Source organism: Dromiciops gliroides, chromosome 3 (genome assembly GCF_019393635.1).
Source record: "Dromiciops gliroides isolate mDroGli1 chromosome 3, mDroGli1.pri, whole genome shotgun sequence".
Lineage (NCBI taxonomy): Eukaryota > Metazoa > Chordata > Mammalia > Microbiotheria > Microbiotheriidae > Dromiciops > Dromiciops gliroides.
Window position 1 is genome coordinate 243,138,099 of NC_057863.1, and position 24,343 is coordinate 243,162,441.

Below are 24,343 nucleotides of genomic sequence, written 5' to 3' on the forward strand. Positions count from 1 at the left end.
AAACACTCACAAACAGCAGGATTGGTTTGACAAAAATGATGGAGAAATTCAGAATTTCCTAAATGAGAAATGAGAACTCCACAAGGTTTACCAGCAGAACAGCTTATCAATCTCCAAAAAGTCAGCATTTAACTCTATCAAAAGAAAAGTGCAAGCAAAGCTTAGAGAGACGAAGGATTCTTGGCTCAGTAAGAAGGCAGATTAGATTCAATTTTATGCCAATACCAATAATTCAAAGCACTTCTACAATGCCCTGAAAACTATTTATGGGCCAAAGACCTCTGGTATATTTCAACTACTCAGTACTGATGGACCCATGCTGATCAGTGATGAGGTCATGATCCTGGAGAGATGGGCTACAGTTCTATATCATTCCTCAACATGCTGTCATAAACCAATGCTGAAGCCATTGACTCTATGCCTCAGTTTGTAGTCAGGCTCTCTCTAGCCAGGCCTCCAACTGAATATGAGATGTTGAATGCCTTCAGGTTACTAAAGAATGACAAGCACCTGCCTTTGAAGGCAGGGGATCCACTGCTCATACAGAATCTGACTAAAATCTTTCAGATTATAAAGGAAAAGAAAACAGGCTCTCTTATGACAATTCCAGGGGGTTCTCTTAGTCACTGCCAGCTATATTCTTGCCAGAGTCCTCCTTAATGGCTGATCTTTCACCTGGAAGATGGTCATCTGCCTGAGAGCTTGCGTGGCTTCAGAAGGGGCCAAAGAATGGTCAACATAGAGTTTGCTGCCTGACAATTCCAGAAATACCAAGAGCAGAACAGAAGTCTGTGCTCAGTGTTCATTGACCTGACCAAGGCCTTTGAACCTGTCAATCATGAGGGCTCAGGGGAAATCATGGTGAAATTTTGTTGGCTTGCCCATCAATACTGTGTGCCAATTTTATGATTACGTGATCTCACAGAGGTTCTGGATGAAGGGCAATGGTCTCACACTTTCCCAGTCACCAGTAGAATGAATCAGGGTTGTGTGCTTGCTCCCGTGCTTTTTTAGCATGATGTTTTGAGTGATGTTGTCAGACTCCTTCAATGAGGATAAAAATGGCATCAAGGTCAGCTGCTGTTCTGACAGTAAATTATTTAACTTGAAAAGGCTACAAGCCAAGAACAAAGAACAGGGAGATTTGGTGTGCAACCATTTATTTTTGCAAATGATTGTGTACTCAATGCAGCTTCTGAGGCTGAGATGCAACAGAGTATGGATCAATTCTCGGCTGCTTGTACTAATCTTGGCCTGACAATCAACACTGGAAAAACAGAGGTCCTCTACCAGCCAGCACCATACTATCCATACATGGCACTATTGTCATAGTAAATGGAGAAACTTTTAATGCTGTGGATAAATTCACTTACCTTGCCAGTAAAATTTCTAGGAATGTGCACATAGATGATGAAATTGAGGCATGCATTGTCAGAGCTAGGTCAGCATTTTGGAGGCTCCAAAAGAAAGCATGGGAGAGAAGAGGTATTGAGCTGTATACTAGGCTAAATGTCTACGGAGTCATTGTGCTGACTTCATTGTTGTATGCCTGTGGAACCTGGACGGTCTTCCAGAGCCATGCAGATTCTTCCATTTGAATTATCTTGGGAAGATTCTGAAGATTACCCAGCAAGAAAAGGTGCTAGACACTGAAGTCCTCTCTTGACCTGAATTGCCAAGCAATCAAACTGTACTGCAGAGAATACAACTCTGATGGACTGGCAATGTAGCCAAAATGCAAATACATAATTACCTAATAGACTATTTTCACAAGTCTAGGCATGAAAGGGGTATATTAAGAGATTATTATTATTTCTTCCTCCGGTTCAATTAATTTTTCCTTTAAATATGTAGATGCTGTGCTATTTTATATATAGATATAAAGTATTGATATTAATTCATTATTTATTATGCTTTTAAGTGTGATGTAATGGCTATGATTTTCTCTTTTGACCATGTCTATAATTACCATAGCCTTATCTGAAATCATGATTGCTACCCAGCTTTTCTAAGCTTAGCTGAAGTATGATAAATTTCGCCCCAGTCTTTCATTTTAACTCTATGTGAATCTTTGTCTCAAATGTTTTTTTTTTCTTATGAACAACATATTATCAGACTCTGTTTTGTCCTGGTCTCCTGCCTGATCTCCAGTCTCCAGAGGTAAGAAGAGAGGAAGGAGTTTTCTATCATGCCTCACCCATCTCCCTGCCTGATCTATAGCCTACCAAAGAAGAGACCAAAAAAGCCTAGAAACTGGCTTAACTAGCAAATATTTGACTCACTAAATGGAGAAAGATCTCAATATCTGGTTAAGATATAAACTAGTCTGTATAATTTTACAAAGAAGGATGATGGAAGATAACGAGATTATCATATCATAAAGTAAGGAGAAGAGTCAACTAAGTTTAAAGAAAATTTATCAAGATATTTGACTAGGCAAAGTTTTCATAACAAAATTCAAGGATAAAAATGGAAAGAGGACTACAAACAAAAGAAAATTTAAAAAGATTTGAAAAATATCAACAGGAATAGTGGAACCACTATCTTTGGACCCTAGCATGCTGAGGTTCTTTTAGAGGAAGCTCAAATAGAACTTAAGAGGGAAAATGGGAAAACTAGGGGATCTTGGATCATGTGTATGTCAAGGAGTTGCCAAAGGTGACATATTAATGAGGGCATTGAGGGACTGATATATAAAGTATCACAAACAGAGGGGCAGCTAGGTGGCGCAGTGGATATAGCACCGGCCCTGGAGTCAGGAGTACCTGAGTTCAAATCCGGCCTCAGACACTTAACATTTACTAGCTGTGTGACGCTGGGCAAGTCACTTAATCCCAATTGCCTCACTAAAAACAAAACAAAACAAAAATAATAATAAAGTATCACAAATAGATGAAGATAACAAAAAACATGGAAAGATATTAAACCTTGCTAAAACCCAAAAAGTAGCCTGGAGAACATCAATAATTACTTACCAATATACCAATTCCCTCCTTTTATACAAAATCTTCATGAGGGTCATCTATATATTAATTAAGGGCATTGTTGAGGAGGATATCAGTAGTGAACTAGTAGACTTTCATAGGTGATATACAAAAGAATTCATTTCATTTTTATCATTTTGAATGAAAGATATAAATATATCATAGTGGTTATTATTTGATTATCCCAAAAAAAGCATTCAAACGAGTAGAACAAAATGTCACCCTACAGGTTCCCTTGTTTCCCTCTCCAAGGAGAACCTTTGAGATATTCAACTATTTAGGCACAGATTTCTTTTGTCATCTAGTTTTTTATCACAAAAAATAGGAATTTGAATGTGCTTCAGTTGTTCTAATATTGTATCAGTCTATTGGTCATTGGGCCAAATACTGGTCAGTAAACCAAAGATCTCACATTTAGATTATGAATAATTAAGTTAAAACTTATAGACATTCTAAAAATTATTATTCTTAGTACCATGCCCCCAAAACTTTAGCCAAGCCCACATAATGTCAAAATAACTAATAGAAAAGTAAAAAGTCAAGTCAACTAATTAGTTTACCTACATGGTACTAAACTGATTTGATGGACTGCTTCAATTATTTGAACATTACAAAAATACAATTTAAGATATTCAACTGCCTAGCATTGAGAAAGATCCAGACCAAGTACATTAACATTTTCCTCTGATTCCTTTGCACCCACTGCTCTAGGTTGTCTAAAGGAGTAAGAATAGCAGTAACCAAATCTGGGAAAGCAGGGCTTTGCTCCAGGCATGGCTGAATTTAAAGTACACCAGGCTGACCCACAGGCATTGGAAGAATAGGCTAAACCTCAATAGGGGACTAGTCCTAAATGAGGGGAATGAAGAAGCTAACCTCTTAATAATACACTGATCTTCCACCCTCAACTAGAGTCTGGGGAATAAGAAGCCAGGCATTTGTATGGGTATACCCTATCCAAACTAGGAATGTCAGGAAGCTACCTGCTGCTGCTGAGCTGGGTACTCAGATAAGGAAGGAGAGAGACATAGCTTTGTCCCATCCTAAAGCAGTGACTGGGTGCCCGGTCTTGCATTATTGTCATCCCTTCCATCACCAATTCATGTCACCATTGTTCAGGGCTAAAATTCTAGCTAAACTGTCTAAAATATCTAATGAGTGGTCGCCAATAAATTATAAGCTTTAGCAAGAGTTAGACTTTTAAGCATTTATTAAGGAGAATAAGAATTTGGTAAAGAGAGAGAAAGGCCTAGATTCCTATCTTTTAAAGGGAGAGCACATTCCTAGCTCCGCTCTCCACCAGAGTCCTCAGGAAAGAGAGCGAGAGCGAGCGCCCAGCTCCCCCTTCCTCCTCCCACTAGTCCGCGTCACTTCCTGACGCCAAAGAAAAGACTCCTGGTCTTGTCCTCAAAGACCTTCGTTTCATGGGCGGAACTCTTCTACAGTAAGTCTCCAGCAGGTGGCATCATTCCAATCGTTACACCATGTAAATGGTAGGATTGGTCAAGGTACTTTTCATCCCCTGATTAATGTCAGGCCTCATCAACCATCATGACAAAGAAGGAAAGGTAGTTACATGAGGTCATTCCTAGATGCAAAATAATGCTAGTGATAGTGAAGGTGAGAAGCATATGGATGCAGAATCCTTTCCCATGCCTCCCAATCTGAATGGATCAAGAATGAATATTTAAAATAGAAAATTATCCTCCCTTTTAAAGTTAAACTCCTCAAGGAAGCCCTCTAGGTTCTAAGCCTTCAATTTTTCTCCTCCCACTCTTCTACTCCTTTCAATCGGCTTTCTGATTTCACCACTCGTGTGAAATTGTTCTTTCTAAGGTTATATGGAAACTTTTCATCACTGAACCTAATGGCTTTTTCTCAGTTCTCATCTTTTTTGAGCTCTTTGAAGCAATTGACATCCTTGGGCACCATTTTTTCTTAGATTCTATTTTCCCTGGTTTTCCAATACACTACTCTCTTCTCATTCTCTTTCTTCCCATCTGACCACTCCATTGTTTCCTATACTGTATCATCTCCCCTATCCCCTAAAAAGGGAAGTCACCTAAGATTCTGTCCTTGGACTTTTTTTCTTTTTATTCTGAACTCTTCCAGTGACCTTATTAGCTCTAGTGAATTCAGTTGTCATCTTTTTGTAGATGACTCCCAGATCTTTATATCCATCTCCAATCTTTCCCCTGAGCTTCCATCCCCTATATCACCAAAATGTCTGTTGGAAATCTCCAAATAAATGTCCAACAGGCATCTCAAATTATGTCTAAAAGAGTGCTCAAGGGGCAGCTAGATGGTGCAGTGGATAAAGCACCAGCCTTGGATTCAGGAATACCTGAGTTCAAATCCGACCTCAGACACTTGACACTTACTAGCTGTGTGACCCTGGGCAAGTCACTTAACCCCCATTGCCCTGCAAAAAAACAAAAACAAAACTTTAAAAAAACAATAAAAGAGTGCTCATTATCCTCCCTACTCATCCCCACCCAAAACATATCCTTCCTCCAGACTTTTCTCTTTCTGTGGAAGGCACCACAATTCTGGTTATACAGATTTTAGCCCTTGACTCTTCTTTTTTCTTCAATTGTCATATCTGCAATCTCTCTCACATCTGTCCCTTTCTCTCCACTCCAGATTCCTAATTCAGACTCTCATCACCTCACCTAGATCTGGACTATTGAACTATCTTTCTCACATCCACAGCTGAGGATCCTCAGCTTCCTTCAAGACTCAGCTCATATGCTACTCCCAAAGGTCTTTCCTGGTCCTTCTAATTGCTAGGGTTCTCTCCTTACCCAGATCATTATTTATATATTTATCTGAAAGCCTTAGTTGGGCAATTGCCAAAACAATAATATTGACTAGACTATTTCAGTATCAGTCATCTCTTCTTCCTAAATGTTTGCCAGTCCTGTATGCTCCTGAACACTAAGAGAATGTAAGCTCCTTGAGAGTGTCCTTTACTTTTGTATTTGCATATTTATTGCCTATCACAGTGTCGGGCACAAATTACTTAATAAATGCTTTTTGGTTGATTATTTCATTGATTGTTTCATATGCTGATATTGCCAGGCTCTGAGTCAAAGAAAGGAAATGTCCTCTGCTCAAGGTGGGGAACTCTTTCCACAAGAGTCTGCCAACCTATTAGCTATTACTCTTTTCATCATGAAAGTAATCATTTAGGGGCAGCTAGGTGGTGCAATGGATAGAGCACCGGCCCTGGATTCAGGAGGACCTGAGTTCAAATCTGACCTCAGACGCTTGACGCTTACTAGCTGTGTGACACTGGGCAAGTCACTTAACCTCAACTGCCTCGCTAAAAAAAAAAAAAAAAAGAAATTAATCATTTAGATGACTGAATAAAGCCCATTTGTCTGATAGAGTTAATGGACTTTCCAAAGATGTCTAACTTATAGGTAGAGAGCAGCATAAACAAGTCAAGAAAAAGCTCTTCTAAATTAGTGGGCATTATAAGGAAGACATCAAAAAATCAATAACCTTGTTCACCTGGTGTTTTAAAGACAAAAAAGATAACAAAAGTTTTTTTAATATTTCATTTTATTATTTATTCTTTATATTATTTAATTGGTTCTTCCAAAAGAAAATAGTGTTTCCATTGTTTGATGTGGTTAAAAGTGAAGTGAAATCAGATTTCTTTTGTCATCTAGTTTTTTATCACAAAAAATAGGAATTTGAATGTGCTTCAGTTGTTCTAATATTATATCAGTCTATTGGTCATTGGGCCAAATACTGGTCAGTAAACCAAAGATCTCACATTTAGAGTATGAATAGTTAAGTTAAAACTTATAGACATTCTAAAAATTATTATTCTTAGTACCATGCCCCCAAAACTTTAGCCAAGCCCACATAATGTCAAAATAACTAATAGAAAAGTAAAAAGTCAAGTCAACTAATTAGTTTACCTACATGGTACTAAACTGATTTGATGGACTGCTTCAATTATTTGAACATTACAAAAATACAATTTAAGATATTCAACTGCCTAGCATTGAGAAAGATCCAGACCAAGTATATTAACATTTTCCTCTGATTCCTTTGCACCCACTGCTCTAGGTTGTGAATAAATTTGCATTTTGTTGTATTTTTTTTAAAAAAGGAAAAAGTAAAATTTTTTAAATTTAAAAATTAAATTAAATTATTTTAAAAAGGAAAAAAGGAAAAAACTTACTTAGAGGATTTAGCTTTTAGTTGGACAGAAGGGCAGACCAGGTGATATAAGAAAACATTTTTTTAAATTTTCTCTTTTTAATTTCAGTTCATATAGTCCTTTCCCACATCTGGAGACTCTAACATGCAAAAATCTGCACTGCCAGGTACCCAAACTTAAGGTGGCTGAACTGACTTAGGTAAAATAAGGGCTGGCCTTTTTCTAAAATTTGACCCAACTTCTGGAAAGTCATTGTGGAAGGGGTGTGTGTGTGTGTGTGTTTAAGACAACGTTCATATTCCTGGATGTGCTCTGCAGTGTCTACCACCAAGTATGCCAGAATCAAGAAGCCATAAGAAAGATCTGTTAAACCAGTCTGCTTCAATTAATTTGAATGAATGAAAAAAATGGAAATCCCAAAATTCATAAATTCTTTTCACTTCCTACATGTTTCAGGGCTGTTTCACAGACCCTGGTAGTTCAAAAAATTCAGATGAGATGCTTAAAATTGTTAAAACATTAAGGTGCCTCCAAATCTTAAGAGAGTCACTATTCATTCCTTCATGCAAAGCAGATCAAACCACAAATAGAGATCCTGAATAAAGACTAAAAACTCAATTCTTGCACCAGGGAAGAACAATTAGAAAGGAGACTGGCAAGGTATCAGGGGAAGAAGCAGTATCATCTAGCTCACTTTCAAACCTCTTCCAACAAAGATTGAGGACCAGGGGGCAGCTAGGTGACGCAGTGGATAGAGCACCAGCCCTGGAGTCAGGAGGAGCTAAGTTCAAATCCAGCCTCAGACACTTAACACTGGGCAAGTCACTTAACCCCAATTGCCTCACCAAAAAAAAAAAAAGATTGAGGACCAAATAGCGATTGGAAAACCCAAAGTAAAACTATAATGGATCATTTTTCCAGACTAAGGTAATGGATTTAGCCCAAGGACATGGACCAGAAAAGAGCTTGAAGCTGTCTCCCTGATCCTAGAGAAAGAACTTTGACTCAGGCAGGCATGAAGGACAAGAACTGCAGGCATGGGCCTACACCATGGTCACTGTGAATCTATAAGGTCCTCTATAGTTATCCCTTCCACATGGTAGAGGTTAGGGGTACAGTGCCCCCATGATCTAGAAAATCTGGAGCAAAAAATTTTGGCCCTCCCTTCTTCAGAGAAGAAGTCTGAATTTTTATGGTATTATAAGATAAAAATGTTGATATTATACATATATTTTATGCATTTCTAGGTTTCTAAACTTTTTCTGGGTCATCTGCCAGCCTTTGCATGTTGTTTGTAGCTTTTACAAAACTCCCATTTAATTTCTTATGCCAACCCGTGATATATCGAAAGCATGTTGGGGAAAGTCACAATCTGGAAAGTATAACTGGAGTTAGCTTAGAAGGGCTAGGGCCAAAAAATGTCTACTAGAGTGACCACCCAAGGCAATTGCTCACTTCTATGGCTCAGACCTAAAACAGGGTTGAGAGCCTGCAAAGTTCAGACTATCAGGGCAACCAATAGATTATACTCTATATCAGATTGCTCAGGCTTGGCTAGAAATTTGCAATTCCCTGGCCCTCAGCTGCTTCTGAGATCCTGGAAGAACATTGGATAATATGGCAACAGGACCACAGATAACACAGATCGGTACCATCTAAGGCTCACATTTCCCTCCAGAAGTACTCAGAGTCTCAGATACAAAGTGAAAATCAACAGTCAGTTAAAAAACATTTAATAAGCATCTTCGATATGCCAGGCAGTGTCAAGTGTAACCTCATCGGAAACTCCATTTCATGCATTTTTCTTCCTTTTTTTGGTCTTCTCCCAACACACACACACACACACACACACACACACACACACACATATCCCCTCCCCACCCAATCTCATTTCATTTAACCCATTATTTAACTGAGGCTTCATGAGTCATAGAACTACAGCCACAGGGGTTGGCATCAGACTGGATTGCTTATTCTCAGACTTGACCTTACTCTTGGCCTTGAACTTGGGGTTGACCATGGCACCCATAAGACCATTAAGAAAGACAGAACTGAGCCACTCTGGCCTTCCTGGTGCTTTGGCCTGGACAATGGGGAAAAGCAGAAGCCACCACCAGGGTCTCCATCTATTTATCTTCCCAACTCCCAGCCCTAGACTGGGGTCCAAAGAAGCTTACATAAAAACAATTAGCAGGGGGCAGCTAGATGGCGCAGTGGTTAAGCGCCGGCCCTGGATTCAGGAGTAACTGAGTTCAAATCCGGCCTCAGACACTTGACACTTACTAGCTGTGTGACCATGGGCAAGTCACTTTACCCCCGTTGCCTGCCAAAAAAAAAAAAAATTATTAAAAAAAAAATTAAAAAAAAACAATTAGCAAATTTGTGAATTAAATAATCAACTAATTGTAGAAATAGAAAGGACCTTAGATAGCATCTAGCCCTCATTTTACAGATTAGGAAGCTGGAACTCTATGATGCCACAAGTCTCATAGGCAGGGCTACATTAGTTAATTTATGGCAGAACTAAAGCTACAACCCCAAATTTCTAACTCCTAGTCCAGTGCTCCTTACATATATCTATTACCAAAGCTCATTTGAGCACAAAATTTTCCCTTAATTATGGCTACTAAGGAATAAGCTTTTATTAAGCACTTACTATTTTACTAGGCACCATTCTAGGTCTTAGTAATATAATAATAATATCTAGCATTTATATAACACCATATGCTAGGCACTTTACAAATATTATCTCATTGATCCTTACAACAACCTTGGGAGGTAGGTGCTACTATTATCCCCATTTTACCATAGAGGAAACGGAGGCAAACAGAGGTTAAGTGACTCACCCAGGGTCACACAGTTGGTAAATGTCTATGGGTGAATTTGAATCTATGTCTTCCTAACTCCAGACTCAGCACTCTATCCATTGCACCATCTAGTTGCTATAATAAATCATGAAATTATGAGTTTTATAGTTATGCTTAACACTCACAAGCCTGAACTTTTTCCTAGGTAGACAAACTCATTTAAAATGTCCGATCAAGGTGTAACTTTTCATTCAGATAAATGATTCTGGAAATGATTGGGCATTGGAAATAAAAGCAATTACGTGTGCCTATTGATCTTTCTAAGTTCATTATGAAAGCCTAAGTCTAAATAATGTCAACATTAGCTATAGGGTTTTTTCCTTTGTTTTGTCCGGCAATCATAATTCTCTCCCAACGGTGAATACTAAGAGGTGGAAAACTTCCAACTTGTGGCAACCAGGCAGCCTGGTTCATTATTCTAAAAGACCAATCATACCAAATCTGTTTAGCATTTTTCCCCAAGATTAAACTATAAGGGAGTTCTCAAATTCATGGAGGTGAACAGTTCTTGGTGGGGTGGGGGTAGAGGGAGGAATTTACTACTCTGATAGATCCTATACAAAACAAGATAAAGATGAGCCTATAAGAATTTGTGAAAGTCTACTTAGAAGATCCAAAAGAAGCCTTTTGCCATTTCAATTACATTTCCTTTTCTTACATCAACTTGGACTACAAATAGACAATTAAGAAAAATGCTAAATGAAACTCACTAAATAGAAAACTGCTTGATCCACTCTCCATTGTGATTCTCAAATGAAAAAGGATCAATAACCAAAATGTCGACACCCTCTAACCCAGAGATCCCAGGGTTAGGTATATATCCAATGAAACTCAATGTTAAAAATAAAGACTCCATATAAAAACCAAAATATTTATAGCAGTACTTTTTTGTAGTAACAGAGAGCTGGAAACAAAGTAAATGTGTATTTATTGAATAATGACTAAAAAACCAGTACATAAATATAATAGAATACTACTGTACTGTTAGAAATTACGAATGTGAAGAATAGAGAGAAATATAAGGAGACTAATGTTGATGTATAAGAAAAGCACCTTTCTTTGTATCCTCAGTGCTTAGCATAGTGCCTAGCACATAGCAGGTGCTTACTAAATGCTTGTTGACTGAATGACTCCATGCACTCCATAGTCCAGCTAAACTGGCATTGTTGATATCCCTCACTCCCTCCATTCCATCTCCCATCTTCATGCCTCTGCTTACTGACTGTAAACAATTACCAGAAAAGCTCTCCCTTCCTGCCTCATCTTCTTGGAATTGCCGGTTTCCTTTAAGATTCAGCTCAAGTAACAATTTCTGTGAGGCTTTTCTGGTCTCCCCATCTACTGCTGCTTCCTCTCCCCCAAGCTTATGTTACATCTGTTTTATATGTGCTTTTAAATACCTGTATATGAATTATGCTATATCCCTCATTAAAATGTAAGCTCTGATGCTAAAGACTGTTTGGGGTTTGTCCACAATAGTTGGCACATAGTAGACACTTTGTTGCTTGGTTATTTGGGTCCTTTCTATCTACCTACAGCAATGGTAAAGTTACCTCTAGCTTTTAAAAAAGTAAAATTGTAAAGATTTTCCTTGGGACAGCTAGGTGGCACAGTGGATAGAGCACCGGCCCTGGAGTCAGGAGTACCTGAGTTCAAATCCAGCCTCAGACGATTGACACTAACTAGCTGTGTGACCCTGGGCGAGTCATTTAACCCCAATTGCCTCACCAAAAAAAAAAAAATCTTTTTCCTTGATCTTTTTATACCATCCAACTACCATCCCATTTCTCTCCTCTCCTTCATTGTTAAACTTCTTGGGAAAGTTGTTTATACCCAATAACTCTAGCTCCTCACTACATATACTCTCTACTTGACTATTTTTGTTACAAGTGTTTTGTTTTTTTTCTTTTTTTTCCTCAATGCAAGGATGGGGATGGAGTGGAAGGAAAATAAACATTTGTTAAAAATTTATAAAATGTAAAAAAAATTTTTAATTTTTTAAAAAATTTGTAAAATGTAAGGTGCCACCTCACACTTCATACCCATCAGATTGGCTAACATAACAGAAAAGAAAAATGAGAAATGCTGGAATGGATGTGGAAAAATTGGAAACTAATACACTGTCAATAGAGTTGTAAACTAGTCCAACCATCTGGAGAACAATTTGGAACTATGCCCAAAGGGCTACAAAACTGTGCATAGCCTTCAAAGAGATCAAAGAAAAGGGGGAAGGAATTATATATACAAAAATATTTGTAGCAGCTTTTTTGTGGTTGCAAAGAATTAGAAAATGAAGGGATACCCATCAATTGGGAAATGACAAAAGAAGTTGTGGTATATGATTGTGATGGAATACTATTTGTGCTATGAGAAAAAATGTGGAAGATGGTTTCAGAAAAACCTGGGAAAACATCTATGAACTCACTGCACAAAATGAAGCAAGCAGAACCAGGAGAACATTGTACACAGTAACTGCAATATTATAAGTATGATCAACTGTGAAAGACTTAACTACTCTAATCAAGAAAATGATCTAAGACAGTTCCAAAAGACCCATGATGAAAAAATGCTCTCCACCTCCAGAGAGAGAACTGATGAACTCTGAGTGCAGATTGAAGCACTTTTTTCACTTTATTTTCTTGCTTTTTATTGGCTGAGGGTTGGGTTTTTTTTTTTGGCAACATGACTAATATGGGAAAATGCTTTGCATAACTTCATATGCATAATTGATACCACATTGCCTGCCTTCTCAATAGGTGGGGGAGAGGTAGGAAGATGGCAGAGAATTTGGACATCAATTTTTTTAAAATGAATGTTATAAATAAATAAATAAGTACTTTTGGAATGTTTGGATGTAAAATCAAAAATCAAAAGGTAGGGGCAGCTAGGTAGTACAGTGGATAAAGCACTGGCCCTGGATTCAGGAGTACCTGAGTTCAAAATCAGGCCTCTGACACTTGACACTTACTACCTGTGTGACCTTGGGCAAAGTACACTTAATTCTCATTGCCCAGCCAAATAGATAGATAGATAGATATGTGTAATTTAAGATTCTAAATGTGGATTCTAATCTGTTCCCCCAGTTTGGGGAAAACTGACTAAAAATCACTGATAAAACGAGTTTAGGTTTTTAAGGGTTTATTGAAAAATAGAAAGAAAAAGATTGAGAACAGAATTCTAACAGCCTGGCATTCCTATCTTTCCTCAAATTTCCTGTGAAGTCCTCTGCCACCACCACCATCAAGTCAGGAAGCCAAAAGGCCCAGCGCTCTCTGCGCAGGCTCCCTTTCCTCCTTCCTGTCTCCTCCCAGACCATAGGAGGCTCCTCAAGTTGATTGGCTGGTAGCCTTGATAGACAGCACCTATGAGCAAACGTCATTTCCTGATGCCAAGGAAAAGCCACAATGCCTCTGAGGCATTTTCCTCATGGTGGAGCTTTCCCACAGCAAGTCTCCAGTAGGTGGCGTCATTCCAATCATTACAGTCCCCCCTTTTGTTCCTCAAGAAACAAAATGTTTCCTTGACGGAACAGTAAAAAGAATATAATAACTAGACTGACAGACAATATAGAGGGGTTAAAGAAGAAAAACTTAAGCCGAATAAGAATGACAATCATCAACATAGTTCAAGACTCCACTTCTTTTGCCATGGAAGGGTATATATTTTAGAGAAATGTAGAAGTAAGCAGCAAGGTATTGATATGAGTGTTGGGGATTTTAGATATTGGAATCAAAAGTGTTCTGAATTCACTCAGAGTAATAGTATCAGTTCAGAGGTTACATAGGATTTCTATGCTATTATATATACATTTTGAAATTAATGGTATGGGTTTATTTTCATAGAGATTTTCATGCATTTGAGATTGTGTTTTATACTTAGTTTCTAAAACAAGGAGAATATTTGTAAAAGCTTTTTATAGTCATGTGATCAAGTTTATATTTTATAATACTCTTATTGATATTAAGTTCATATTCATTTAGATTTCCCTAGTTTGAATTTCATTGTCTTTTATTGTTCCACGTGTATCTTCTATTCATTCATCTATCTAATTTTGAAACATGGTTTTGATTTCATAATACAATGTTAATTCTAGGAGTATTGTGCTCCCATATTCTGAGTTGTTTGTTTTTGTTATTTTTTCTCAACTGATTATTTGATCAAACTCTTTAAAGCATTTCCCTAGCAAATTGGTTGCCATGGCAAGTATAAATTGATTCTAGAAGTATTATTTTTGGTAAGCATATTCCAAAAAAAAAAAAAAAGAGGGGAACATTTGTAAAAGTTTTCTTTTTTCAAAAAAAAGTTTTAATTGAGATTGTGTTGTGCTTTAACTTGTATTTAAATATGTTCTGATTTTTCACAAAAGTAATTGTATACTAAGTAAAAAAAGGGGTATTATTTGAAATTGTTGCATAATTCTATATTGTGTTCTGAGTCAAGATGTATTCACATTTTTTGCAATCATTTATTATCCTCAATTTTTAAATCCATATGAGACTTGGATTATGGGAACTTATCATTTAAGACATTAATTGCCTTTATTCTGAGTTATCAGATGCCAGTTGGCCAAGATGCCATCCAATCACAAAATGAGGAATACGTGTAAGAGCAGACACTGAACTGTCACATGAGGGGAGACATGCATGAAGTCAAGGTATGGCCGAGGGAACGGCTTTTGACAAATGTTGAGGTTGGATTCTCTTGGTTTAATATTTTATTTTATTTTTCCCCACAATATTGTACAGATGGCTGGAAGTATTCATCCCACCCATCTCACTTCTACACCTGGCTTCTATGCTCTCTCCTATATGCCTGATGCCATGGACATCTCAATCCCATGCATTTGGTTAAGTCTGACTCAGTTTCCTTCAATATGTTCGGTGGCATGGACATATATTCCATCCACCTATTTTAAGCCTGGCATACTGCATGGGCAGTACATATTGTTCAAGTGTGGGAATGCTCATATCCCATCATTTCTCTGTTCTTTTATGATAACCCCCATAATTATCTCAGGTGTCATGATAAATACAGTGTTGAATTTGTACTTGACATCTGTTACCAATTATATTAGATTTTTAATTTCTCATAATGGCATGAGGATAATTAGGCAGATGATACAAAAAGTGATGAAACAAAGATAAAAATTATTTTTTAAAAATTAATATCGCAGCAGTTGTCTTCTCAATTACCCTCCATAAGGGGGGGACTATAGTAATATTATAATTTTAAAGAATGTTTCAATTTTTGTTTTATTATATGTTTCATGTGTAACAACTAAGATTCTGAATTCCCTTAGACATGTTTTTGAGAACTTTCATTGTTTGATTTGATTATTGACAAAGCTATTTTAAAGTTGTGTTAAGCTCAATTTTGTAGGAAATTTTCCTGGCTGATTACCAGCATCCACACATCAACCCCTGAAAAGACTTCCATTCCACAACTACACCTAGAGGACATCTGAGAAAAGACATTCAGAGACTTTAAATGAACAGTTTTGTTTTGTTTTCTCTTTTCTTTTTCTGTTATAATATACACCATCTGTAATATGTACTCTCTGCAGAGGCCCTCCCTTTGCAAGACCAATGTCAAAGCGTCGGTTCATGAGGACAAAAAATCGCCCCTCTGGACAAAACTTTCCTCTCTCCCTTTTCTATATTGTTATTAACATATTGTTAGTTAGCATAGGTTATTATATTCTGTTATTTTTGACTGTTTCATCAAGGAAACGTACTGTTTCTTGAGGAAACAAAGCAGGGAACTGTAACGATTGGAATGAGGCCACCTGCTGGAGACTTACTGTAGAAGAGTTCCACCCATGAAGCAAGGTCTTTGAGGGCAAGACCAGGAGTCTCTTCTTTGGCATCAGGAAGTGACGCGGGCAAGTGGGAGGAGGAAGGAAGAGACTGGCGCTTGGGCTCACGCTCTTTCCTTTGGATTCTGGTGGAGAGCGGAGCTAGAAATGTGCTCTCGCTTTAATAGATAGGAATCTAGGCCTTTTTCTCTCTCTTAACCAAATTCTTATTCTCCTTAATAAATGCTTAAAAGTCTAACTCTTGCTAAAGCTTATAATTTATTGGCGACCACTCATTAGATATTTTAGACAGTTTAGCTAGAATTTTAGCCCTAAACAGATAGATAGATAGATAAATAGATAGACAGACAGACACATGAATGAGTAAATAAATAAATAAACAAACAAACAAATAGGCTGGCAGCTAGGTGGCTCAGTGGATAAAGCATCAGCCCTGGATTCAGGAGGACCCAAGTTCAAATTTGGCCTCAGACACTTGACACTTACTAGCTGTGTGACCCTGGGCAAGTCACTTAACCCTCATTGCCCCACCCACCCCACCCCACCCCCCAAATCAAAAGACAACACTGTTCTGTCTGGTTTCAAGCCTGCCACACCTAATAACCAAATAAAATGGACTTTCTTCTTGCAGCATTTTAATGAGCTGACTATATCCTCCCACTCATGACTCTTTCCTCCTTGGCTTCAGGTACAGGATATTCTCATGGTTCTCCTCCTTCTCTAACTGTTCCTTCTCTGATACTCTCATTGAGTTATCATCTTCAGGCTTTGATGTAGGTGTTACCCCAAGGGTGTGTCCTCAACTCTTTTCTCTTTTTACTTACTCCCTTTACAATCCCATCCACTTCTATTATTTCAACTGCAACCTTTATGCAGATGCTTCCCCTATCTGTTTCTCTAAGAAGAGAACTAGAACCCATGGCCAGGTCTCTGTTTGCCATTAGAACTTATCTGCATAATGCAATGGAGATAAATTAGAGGCCTTCCCAATAAGATCAGGGGTGAAACAGGGATGTCCATTATCACCCCTATTATTTAATATTGTCCTAGAAATGTTAGCTTTAGCAATCAGAGAAGAGAAAGGAATTAAAGGAATTAGAATAGGCAAGGAGGAAACAAAACTATCACTCTTTGCAGATGATATGATAGTATACTTAAGGAATCCTCGTGAATCAAGTCAAAAATTACTTGAAACAATTAACAACTTTAGCAAAGTAGCAGGATATAAAATAAATCCACATAAATCATCAGCATTTCTATACATGACCAACAAAGTCCAGCAGCAAGAGATAGAAAGAGAAATTCCATTTAAAGTAACGGTAGATAATATAAAATACTTGGGAGTCTACTTGCCAAGACAAACCCAGGAACTCTATGAACACAACTACCAAACACTCTTCACACAAATCAAATCAGATCTAAATAATTGGAAAGATATCAATTGCTCATGGATAGGCAGAGCTAATATAGTAAAAATGACAATACTGCCTAAATTAATTTACTTATTCAGTGCCATACCAATCAGACTACCTAAAAATTATTTTATACAGCTAGAAAAAATAATAACAAAATTCATCTGGAAAAACAAAAAATCAAGAATATCCAGGGAAATAATGAAAAAAAATTCACAGGAAGGTGGGTTAGCGGTACCAAACCTGGAGCTTTACTATAAAGCGGCAGTCATCAAAACTATCTGGTACTGGCTAAAAAATAGAGTGGTAGATCAATGGAATAGGCTAGGCTCAGGAAATGCAGTAGTAAATGACACTAGTAATGTAGTGTTTGATAAACCCAAAGACTCCAGCTTCTGGGATAGGAACTCAGTATTTGACAAAAACTGCTGGGAAAACTGGAAGATAGTATGGCAGAAATTAGGCTTAGACCAACATCTTACACCTTATACTAAAATAAGGTCAAAATGGATACATGATTTAGACATAAGAGGTGATACCATAGGTAAATTAGGAGAGAAAGGAATAGTGTACCTATCAGATCTTTGGAAAGGAAAACAGTTTTTGACCAAACAAGAGATAGAGTATATTATAAAATGCAAAATGGATGATTTTGATTATATTAAATTAAAAATTTTTTGTACAAACAGAAGCAATGCATCCAAAATTGGAAGGGAGGCAGAAAACTGGGAAACAATTTTTGAGGCCAGTGCTTCTGATAAAGGCCTCATCTCTAAAATATATAGGGAATTAAATCAAATTTATAAGAATCCAAGTCATTCCCCAATTGAGAAATGGTCAAAGGATATGAACAGGCAGTTTTCTGATGAAGAAACCAAAGCTATCTATTCCCATATGAAAAAATGCTCTAAATCTCTAATGATTAGAGAGATGCAAATTAAAACAACTCTGAGGTACCACCTGACACCTATCAGATTGGCTAAAATGACAAAAAAGGAAGATAATAAATGTTGGAGAGGCTGTGGGAAAATTGGAACACTAATGCATTGTTGGTGGAGCTGTGAGCTGATCCAACCATTCTGGAGAGCAATTTGGAATTATGCCCAAAGGGCAATAAAGCTGTGCATACCCTTTGACCCAGCAATTCCACTTTTAGGTCTTTTGCCCAAAGAAATCATGGAAGGGGGAAAGGGACCCACATGTACAAAAATATTTATAGCTGCTCTTTACGTGGTAGCAAGGAATTGGAAGTTGAGGGGGTGCCCATCCATTGGGGAATGGCTGGACAAGTTGTGGTATATGAATACAATGGAATACTATTGTGCTGTAAGAAATGATGAGCAGGAAGAGTTCAGAGAAACCTGGAGGGTCTTACATGAGCTGATGATGAGTGAGATGAGCAGAACCAGAAGAACATTGTACACAGTATCATCAACATTGAGTGTTGACCTACTGTGATGGACTATATTCTTCTCACCAATGCAATGGTACAGAAGAGTTCCAGGGAACTCATGATAGAAGAGGATCTCCAAATCCAAGAAAAAAAAAGAAAAAAAGAACTGTGGAGTATAGATGCTGATTGAACCATATTATTTCTTTTGTTTTGGGTGCTGTTGGTTTTTTTTTTTCTATTTTGAGGTTTTGCATCACTGCTCTGATTTTTTCTCTTGTAACAGGATTAATGCAGAAATAGGATTAATGTTATTATGTGTATATATATGTGTGTGTATATATCTATATCTATATGTATAGAGATATATAGACATAACCTATATCAGATTACCTGCTGTCTAGGGGAGGGGGGAGGGAAGGGAGGGAGGGAGAAAAATCTGAAATTGTAAAGCTTGTATAAACAAAAGTTGAGAACTATCTTTACATGTAACGGAAAAAATAAAATACCTTATACATTAAAAAAAAAAAACTTATCTGCAGGACAGTACCTCAAACTCAGCAAGTCTCATTTCCTCATCTGTAAAGTGAGGAAGTTTATTAGATCAGGAATTCTTCATTTTCATTTTTTAAATACTTCAATAACTGTATTTCAATATAACTGCTGTTTTTTGTAATCCAATGTACTTCATTTTTTGCACTTAAAAACTATTTTTATAATTCTATGAAGAGGTCCATAGACTTTGCCAGATATTCAAAGGGGTCCACAATACACAAAAAAGATAAGAACCCCTGGAATAGAAGGGTGTCCAAGGCACCTTCCAGCCCTAAGTCCATGGTTCTGTGATCCTATATTGAGACCCCTCCTTTCTGACTTGCTATTCCTTGCTATGGCACCAACATTTGTCCAGTCTCCAATGTTCACAACCTTGGGAGTTTTCTGTTTCTTTTTTTTCCAGGGAAATTAGGGTTAAGTGACTTGCCCAGGGTCACACAGCTAGTTAAGTGTCAAGTGTCTGAGGCTGGATTCAAACTGAGGTCCTCCTGAATCCAGGGCTGGTGCTTTATCCACTCCACCACCTAGCTGCCCCCTTGGAGTTTTCTTTGACTCTTTCTTCTTCTCCTCTCTTTGCCAATGAATCACTAAATTCAGTTGACTTTGCTTCTTCAACATCTGTCTTATCCATTCCCTTTTCTCTATTCCCACTACCACCACTCAGTGACAGCCCTTCATTAACCTGCTAGACTACCTTAGAGTCTCTATGGTTCTTCCTAGCTTTATTCTCTCCCATCTCAGAATCATTCATAATCTTTTAATAAGAATAACATTTCTTATTATTAAAATATTGGATTGACCATCAAATCCCCAGAGATGCAGAACATTAATGATCAGAGAAAGTACTTTGCTTGTGACTTCGTGACATGGATGCTAAAGGGGCAAAGTGAAGACAACAGTTTTCAGCACACATACATTCTCTATACTATATACCTGTACTAAACTTGGTACATGACACTAAAACTTCAGTTATCACAGAAATGCCAAAAGCAGACAGAAATATTACATGGGAAGTTTCCAATTATGTGCAATGGAAAGAATGCTGAATCTAGAGTTATAGGACCTGGGATCAAATCTTTATTCTGCCACTTATTAGCTGTGTGACTTTGGGAAGGGAAAGGACAGAAATGAGTATTTATATAGTACCTACTATTTACCAGGGACTATGCCAAGAACTTTTTACAAAATTTTTTCTCATCTGATCCTCACAACAACCCTGTGAGGCTGATGCTATTATTATCCCCATTGAACAGAGTGACTTGCCCAAGGTCACATAGCTAGTAAGTGTCTGAGGCAGGATTTGAACTCAGATCTTCATCATTCTCGGCACATTTTTCTATCCACTTTCCACTAGCTGCCTCTTTGAGCAAGTCACTTAACCTTTATGTCCTTGGTTTTCTCATCTGTAAAATAAGGGTGTTCTGACAAACTCTACAATTAATCAATCAACAAGTATTTAGTAAGCATTTACAACTTGCCAGGCATTGAGTCAGGTGCTAGGGGTACCAAGAGAACAAATGAAATAATCCCTACTCACAAGGACCCAACATTCTAATGCAGGAGAGAGCAAGTTCATATATAATATATGTAGCATTAATATAAGGTGAATATAAATATATTAAAAAGTAATTAAAAACAAGGTAGTTTGGGGCAGCTAGGAGGTGCAGTGGATAGAACACCAGCCCTGGAGTCAAGAGGACCTGAGTTCAAATCCGGCCTCAGACACTTAACACTTACTAGCTGTGTGACCCTGGGCAAGTCACTTAACCCCAATTGCCTCACCAAAAAAAAAAAAAAATTAAAAACAAGGTAGTTAAGGAAAGAGTGCAGTAACAATTAGGGGAACCAGAAAGGCTTCAGGTGGAAGATGAAACTTTCATTGCATCATAAAGGGGACCCTATGAAGCAGGGGGATGCAGGGAATGTATTTCAGGTATATTGGACAGATGGTGAAAGGCACAAAGTGAGAGGGGAAGGAACAAGCATTTATTAAGCATATTCTATATGTGTACATATCTTCTATATGTATGTGTCAAGCACTATATTAAGCTCATCACAAATGTAATATCTCTCTACATTCTCTTTCTACAAATATTACCTCATTTTATCTTCACAACAACCCTCTGAGACAAGTGCTATTATTAATCACCATTTGACAGCTGAAAAAAACTGAGACAGATTAGGGTCACACATCTAGTAAGTTTCTGAGGCAGATTTTGAACTCAGGTCCTTCTATCCACTGTACCACCTAGCAACCCAGGAGATGGAGGGTTTTGTGTGAGATACTGAGAAACAGCTAATTTGGTTGGATCACAGAGTATGAGGAAGAGCAGATCTAAACCTATGAGCTTAGGACCCAATGAAATTTAGTAGGAATTGTGGTTCTAATACATTATATGGAGAAAGACTACTTGTAGCACCATTACATGTATTTGCAATTCTGGCCATGTTTATAGATATAGACATATAGCTATGTATGTATTTATGTGTATATACACATATAAACACAAGCACATGTATGGACATATATATATATATATATATTTGTACTATATATTATATATGGTGGCAATTCTATTTACTGACTTAGAAAACTCTCTGCTGTTATTGATTTTTTGGGGGGTGAGGCAATTGGGGTTAAGTGACTTGCTCAGGGTCACAAAGCTAGTAAGTGTTAACTGTCTGAGGCCGTATTTGAACTCAGGTCCTCCTGAATCCAGGGCCAGTGCTCTATCCACTGCGCCACCTAGCTGCCCTTGCTGTTATTGATTTTTAAAGTGAATTTCAGAAAATCCCTTCTTTCTAAGAATGAATTTGACTTTGCTTCCATCCTTGCTTTTTCTCAAAAATAAAGTCTTTCAAAATCTCTTTGTGAGGACGTCTTCTGAATCCCATCAGAAATCACTGATAGGGGCAGCTAGGTGGCGCAATGGATAGAGCACCGGCCCTGGATTCAGGAGGACCTGAGTTCAAATCCAACCTCAGACACTTAACACTTACTAGCTGTGTGACCCTGGGCAAGTCACCTAACCCCAATTGCCTCACAAAAAAAAAAAAAAAAAGACAGAGTTTTGGGGCAGCTAGATGGCGCAGTGGATAGAGCACTGGCCCTGGATTCAGGAGGTCCTGAGTTCAAATCCGGCCTCAGACACTTAACACTTACTAGCTGTGTGACCCTGGGCAAGTCACTTAACCCCAATTGCCTCACTAAAAAAAAAACAAAAAAACAAAAAAACAAAAAAAAGAAATCACTGATAATTCTAGAAGTTTTATTTCCTCTCCTCCACTTCCCCACCTACCTTGGAGTTCTCATTCTTATGAAAAAGGAATCAGACTGCACAAGCAACAACATATGAAATGTTATTTACCTTTTTTAAGAGGGGGGGGTGTCTCTTCTTTGCATTACGATGCTTTCTTCAAATGGGGGATAGGCATGTCAGCATCATCCAGGGTTGTTTTTGCACTCCTCTGAGATCAGCAACTTTCTGTCGAAATTCACCAAGAAAATGGGACATGACAACCAGCACTATGGGATATTCAATCATTTCTGACCCACTTGTACACTTGGCCTGTCAGGATCATGTGACAGCAAGCTGACTTTTTTTTACTCTATTGAATGGAATGCTCAGTTATAGAATAGATGTTTTTCTTCCTGGCCTCCAGATCTTGATCACAGCCTGATCCCCAGATTTCAGATTTTAAGTTTGGAAAAGAATTCGGAGTCAGGTCAGCATTGCTTGAAACTGATTAAAGATACGCACATCATTGTGTTATCTATTATTACAGTAGCATAAATTTTCTCTTTTTTTACTTGTGACTACACAAAGGATTGCCTTTTAAAATGTCTTTTGGGAAGCAATATACACACTGGGAACAACAATGTAAGTGAAAAGAACACTACTACAAAAGTGAATATGTTACTCTAGTAACCAACCTTGTATCCAGAGAAGAGAACAAATACACCTCGCTTCTTTCCTTGGAGAAGTAGGGCAACTAGGTGGCTCAATAGATAGAGAACCAGGACTGAAGTCAAGAAGACCTAAGTTCAAATATAGCCTTGGACATTTACTAGCTCTATCACCCTGGGCAAGTCACTTAACCTTGTTTGCCTCAATTTCCTCATCTGTAAAATGACAAGAAGGAAATGGCAAACCACTCCAGTATCTTTGCCAAGACAACCTCAAATGGGATCATGAAGGGCCAGGTATGACTGAAAAAAAAATACTGAAATGGGTGTAGAAGGGTACCCAAGATGTCAGACACAGTTGTCATGCTGTGCTTGTTTTTGCTTAGCATTTTTTCTTTGTTACAGGGGAGAGGTTTCAAGATTGGGAGTGGGGCAAAAAGGGATAATTACTTCCAGAAACTCTTATAAGGCAGAACAGAATCAAGAAACCTGAGTTCAAATCCTTCCTCAGACACAAAGTACCTGTGTACACCTGAGCAAGTCACTTACTAGCTCTATGCCACAGCTTCCCCATCTGTAAAATGAAGGGGTTGGACTCGATGAAGGATCTTCTGAGGTCCCTTCCAACTCTTAAGTCTATGATGCTCTGTTTAAAAAAGAGGCATCAATGTAATTTTTAAAGTATATTCAGTTCTGACCTAAAAACTTCTCAAAAACACTTTTTAAAATGAAGTATAAATTGCTTTTTCCCCCTTTAAAATGTGGATGTACATTAAAAACTACACTAGCCTCCTTCTCCTAGGAGTGCTGACTCTTTTGTTTTAGAATCATAGACCTGGAGCTGGAAAGGACCTCAGAGGTCACCTCCTACAACCCCCTTGTTTTGGAGCTAAGTAAGGGTCTAGGTAAGTTAGGTGTCTTGTCTAAGATTTTGCAGACAGAATTTGAAACCAGATTCCTTTCCAGAATCACAGCTTGTTCAACTGTACCAGGATGCTTTTCTTATGGGGTTTACTATCTTCATTTACTGTTCATAAGACCAAAATTCCTTATAAAAAAAGGAATTCTAAAAAATATGACAGTACAAAACATTTTTATAGCTTCACATACCATCATTTCCCCGACCCACCTCACAGAACCATTCATGACAAGAGCCAAGACAACAATGAGAAGACCTTTTCATGTCAACAACAGTTTGGAAAGGGAAATGGATACTGAGGTGGGATTTTTTTCTCT

The 24,343-nt window shown here is 37.8% G+C and overlaps 1 long non-coding RNA gene across 1 annotated transcript in view; it reads right to left on the reverse strand.

Moving 5' to 3' along the window:
* LOC122746160 overlaps positions 1 to 22,685 on the reverse strand; it is a 38,337-nt gene extending 15,652 nt beyond the window's left edge. The window contains exon 1 of the long non-coding RNA XR_006355515.1: positions 22,569 to 22,685. This is a non-coding gene — a long non-coding RNA (uncharacterized LOC122746160). The remainder of the gene's footprint in view (positions 1 to 22,568) is intronic.
* Positions 22,686 to 24,343: the final 1,658 nt, after the last annotated feature.